Here is a 5522-nt window from a genome sequence, read left to right as displayed (position 1 = left end):
ATATAACAGAAAAAAAAAGTTCAATGGGTTCATTTGAAAATTCCATAGAAAGTTAGGGGCATTTTCATCTTTTTATAATAATATCCTAACCCACTCTTAATCCACTCCCTCCCTGGGATTAGCTCCTTAATACTTTTATCCACGTATATCCCAAATCTCGTCGCCACCAAACATCGGATTAGGATTTTAGAAATTCAATCCTTCCTCTAATCCGGTCTACCAAACATGCACGAGGAGTTCGACCTCAAGTATTAATCAATGAAGAATATATGTGCTTAATTTTTAGTAGCCCTAAGATATTAGTATCATTAAAGTTTATTTTAATTCCTTGTAAATAACAAAGCAATTACTCTTCAGCAATTTTGCTTCATTTGGTTTCCTGCAGTACGTAATTTGCAAACTAAGCCTATCCTCGATCAAATTTACTCAGGTTGAAATTAGTTTTTTCTGGGTGATTTTTTTTGGGTGAACTACTCTTGATGAAATTAATTAAGTTACTTTCTGGATGCATAAATCTTTATGGTGACACATTAATTTAGCTAAAAATGCGTCGTTGTCAGACACTTTATTTGTTGCATGCAAAAGAAATGTTAAAGCAAGTTATGCACGAGATACGTGTTACAGGTGCTATCTATATAGTTAACTGTCTTTAATTCCCTCGTGCAATAGCTGCCTATAAATACATTAAGCCCTCTCTCCTTTTGCCTCACCACAAATCGATAATTAACTCCATACTCAAGTAAGGAAAATGTCGATTGAAGATTCACTTCCATCAACTCTCACTTCTGCTCAGACTGGAGCCACCCATGTCGTGGGACGCCGTTCTGCAGGATTTCATCCCAGCGTGTGGGGAGATTATTTCCTTAATTACACTTCGGGATCGATGGTAAGTACGGCAAATGACCCGAACTTGCACGTCAGTGGTAGCTAGCTAGTACGTCGGTGCGTGCTTGCTAATTGCATTGCATGGCCATATTTCTTAAATGCAAAAGTCTCATATGGAATCAAAGAGGGTATAGCGCTATAGTGCACACCTTCGCCTGAAATCAAGAGGTACAGGGTTTGATATTCTTTGTAGAACTACCAGTACCATTTTGTTAGCTTTTAAAATTTCTATAAGATCAATGGGCGTTCCTTGTGACCGAAAAAAAAAGTCCCCTTTGAACCATAAAGATTGGCCCAAGGACAAAACTCAACCTCCCCTTTTTTCGGGGCGTTGGTACCTTTTGGGGGCTTACTGCCGAAACTTAATTTCGACTAATTCAGCTCAAGCAGGGTCGGCCTATTAGGGGTTAAAACTCTCACAACATAAATTTTCTATATTCACAAGACTCAAACCCCGATACTTTACTTGAGGGGAACAAATGTCAAACCGCTTGAACCAACTCTCTCCGTTCGTTAATAGTATTTCCTTCTATTATACAGATTACCGATGTAAGAGCAGAGCAACATAGAGAGAAACTCAAGATGGAGGTGAAGAGGATGCTAACCGATGCTGATGATGATTTCGATAAGTCATCTGACAATAAACTATATCTGATTGATCAAATTCAACGCCTAGGGATCGGCTACCAGTTCGGCAGAGAGATTGCCGAAGTTCTTGAGCAAATTCACAGTTGGTACTCCAACCGTGACCATGCAGACTACGCTGATGACCTTTGTACCGCTGCTCGCATGTTTCGCTTACTTCGTCAGCAGGGCTTCAGGATTTCATGCGGTAAATAAGTCCGATTTCGTCTTGTTTTGTAAGCGCACTTTTTTTTTTTTCATCTTCCATCACCAGCCTCTCTTATACGTAGAGGAATAATAATATAAGAAATGTCACATACTCCCTCGGAGGAGCATAGCGAAACATATAGCACGAGAAAGACCATTTGGTCAATGGTCCAACGGATTAGATACCTAACTGAAAATGATATACATGTATGGTACGTCACCATGTCCAACTTTATGCATGCAGATATCTTTGATAAGTTCAAGGACAGCAATGGGGAATTCAGTGAATCTCTAGTCAAAGATGTGAGAGGTTGCTTAGCTTATATGAAGCCAGCCATTTTAGGGTTAACGGAGAGGACATCCTCGAAGAAGCCCTAAGTTTCACCATTCATCACCTGAGATCCGCTGTGGAAATCGATGACCCGAAGCTAAACCGTAACCTTGTCACTGAAGTGAAACATGCCTTAAAGCGATCCCTACGCAAAGGGTTGGTGAGACTAGACGCATGGCACTACATCAAACTCTATGAAGAAGATGCTTCCCACAGTGAAGTGCTTTTGGAGTTGGCGAAGTTGGATTTCAACTGTTTGCAGAAGTTTCACCAAAAGGAGCTCTCTGAAATTACAAGGTTAATATCGTCTCCGACCGACTTTTTAATAGATTCATCAGAAATTCGGTAAATATGATCACTGTACATGGGGGTGACTAATTTTATCGGGTCTTGCTTAACTGACTTGTATATATAGGTGGTGGAAAGATTGTCTAGACGTCGAGAGGAACTTCCCGTACATAAGAGATAGAGTTACCGAGAACTATTTCTGGATCCTGGGAGTATATTTTGAGCCGGAGTTTTCACTACCAAGGATGATGCTCGCCAAAGTCATTTCCCTGCTTTCGATAATGGATGATACTTATGATGTTTTTGGGACACCCAAAGAGCTGCAACTCTTCACTGATGCAATTGACAGGTTAATCCACTACAGGGAGAAGGTCCTTTCGCGACGTTTTTTTATGGCTTTAGGCAACGCGTAAAACGTGGGAAAAACACCGGCGACGTAACTCCCAATGTTTCCATTTCTGTCGTTGTTGACCCTGTTGGGAGATCCTTGCCGAGGTTTGTCAGAAAACGTCGGCAAAAACCAGAATTAGCCGACGTTAAAGAAATGTCGGTTTGAATGGATAAAAGCCAACGTCCAGAAATCGTCGGGAAAGGACACTCAAAGTCAACGTCGTTGACGCCGGTCTCGTCACGAACAGCCCCGACGTTTTACATGTCAGGATTTTTTCAAGCAAAACCGACACTACGCACGTCGGGTCTAGCAAAACCGACATCTGGGCCGACATCAGTGGAGTCGGCTTTTGCAAATTAGAGCCGACTTACAAATTTAGGGCTCGTCGGACTTGGCCCGACGTTAGTTGTGTTGGCCCAGAACCATTTTAACATACAGTCACTGTAGTATACAAAAGATGTTATGATATTTTCAGTCTTTTTTAAATGAAATATTATAACTAAAAATAATTTCAGAAGATTTTGTTACTAATTTCATAATAAAGATACTTTAAATTTTAAAAACTCAAAAAATCGAGAAAATTTCATTCAGAAACGGAGCGTTCCGAGGTCACCTGGTCTGGTCCACCTCGTACCATGCTTTCATATATATTTATATATATATGCAAAATAATTGATATATATATATATATGTTTTTTTGAATGTGCTTGCTACTTATATGGCCATGCAATATATATTTGTAAGAATTGATATATATTCTGCTTTATATTCTTAAAAAATTTCTCTAATACATAAGCGATGACGTGGCAAAGCGAGAGAGCTTCGTTTTTTATTTTTGATGATGTGGCGGCGTGAGAATTCGGTTCATGCTTTGTTTTAATATATATATATATATATATATAGATATAGATTAATATAATTCCTTATCTTTTGTTGTGTAAAATGAACTAGCTAGAAAGTTAGGTTATAACATAAATAATTGTAATGGTATAATGATCTGCCGGTCGCGTATGAAGGTTGGTTAAAATTCCTAATTTTTTAATTTCCTCCTTTGATTTACTAGGTGGGACATTGGAGCCATCGACGAACTCCCGCAGTCATGCAGATATTCTACAAGGCACTACTAGACACTTATGAAGAATTCGAGAAAACATTAGCTAAGCAAGGAAGGACGTACCGCCTCTTTTATGCAAAAGAAGCTGTAAGCCTCGTGAATGTGTCTACATATACACACGCTAGCGCGTAATTAATAGCAATGAAATTTATTAAATTGGGGATTTTTAAATCAGATGAAAAATCAAGCAAAGGTCTACTTCAAAGAGGCAACCTGGTTCCATCAAAACTACACCCCCACACTGGAAGAGTACATGCCCCTTGCGATGGAAACAACAGCCTACGGGATGCTAGCGACCGCATCTTTCCTAGGAATGGGAGATGTTGCCTCCAAGGATGCCTTTGAATGGCTGTTAAGCGACCCCAAGATCCTTCGTGGGTCGATGATCGTGTGCCGACTCATGGACGACATCGTCTCTCACAAGGTGCACATATAATCAAATGAAATTTCATCCATATATAAATACCGTTTTCCTGTCACCCAAATTAACTAATATCTAATTCGTTTGGATTATTGGGAAGACCTGGCTATGAATGAGCGTCATACGAAAGAAAATTAATCTCATAATTTCTGTTTATGAAATTACGTATAGTTTGAGCAGAAGAGAGGACATGTAGCTTCGGCAATAGAATGCTACATGAAGCACCATGGTGCAACAGAGCAAGAGACGGAGGAGAAACTCTGGAAGATGATCGATGATGGATGGAAGGACATCAACGAGGAGTGCCTCCACCCGACCCCAGTCCCCATGCCACTTCTCACGCGAATTGTCAACTTTACGTGTGTGATTGAGGTGCTCTATAAAGATAAAGATCGATACACCAACTCGCAAACTGACTTGAAGGACTACGTGACTGCTTTACTCGTTGATCCAATTCCACTATAAATTACGTTAAGACAGTGTTTAGTTCAAAGATGGCATGGTCTCTACTCTCTATGTCTGTCTCTATATGAATTTGATTGAGTGAAGTTTTTGCTGGTAGTGTTTTCCTTGCGTGCACCATATATGGCAATGCATGATAACTGAAGAATTTCTCGAGAAAACTAAGTACTATTGTCGAAATAGGTGACGAATATTCAGCTTTGATGGATTGTGTCGGTTCCATGCAAGAGGCCCATAAAATTTGGCCCCGCCAAAGTGCAAGAGCTGGAGACCATTAATTTCCTACTTCCAAGCAAGCATTACAAATACGTCTATCCATGTTGCAACATCCCGAATATTTTAAAATAAAAGATAATAAATACAATAAAATTAATATATATAACTTTTGAAATAAAAGGTTTTATACAAATTTCAAATATTTGATAAATATAAGTTTGATTGAGTAACTGAAAATCCGATAAAATCTCATATTTTTTATGACACTTGACCTATAAAATAATTGAAAAAATATATTTGAGAGGTGAGCGCTTGATGCTCAGTTAATAACTACAATCTAAACTAACAGGATCATTCACGGATTTAATAATATTATAATTGATTATATAAAATATATGCATGATCCGTAATACTGATAGAGTCCTGATAATGTGGCTCTAAAAAATAATCATAACGGTAATAAAGATACCAATTCAGCAATAGATTACTGACTTGTCAAATCGCCGACCCCCCGGAACATTGAAAATTGATTGATTCCAAAATTTTCATTTTTTTCCTCTCAAATTCTTTCTCAATTTTACTG

General features: G+C 38.7%; 1 pseudogene; it reads left to right on the top strand.

Annotated features, from left to right (window-relative positions):
* The first annotated feature begins 720 nt into the window (after positions 1 to 720).
* LOC116190452 lies at positions 721 to 4834 on the top strand (annotated as a pseudogene).
* The last annotated feature ends 688 nt before the right edge of the window (positions 4835 to 5522 follow it).

The sequence above is a fragment of the Punica granatum genome, unplaced genomic scaffold (genome assembly GCF_007655135.1).
Source record: "Punica granatum isolate Tunisia-2019 unplaced genomic scaffold, ASM765513v2 Contig00440, whole genome shotgun sequence".
NCBI classification, from domain to species: domain Eukaryota; kingdom Viridiplantae; phylum Streptophyta; class Magnoliopsida; order Myrtales; family Lythraceae; genus Punica; species Punica granatum.
Note: the sequence above shows the minus strand (reverse complement) of the source record. Positions and strands in the feature narration are given on the sequence as shown.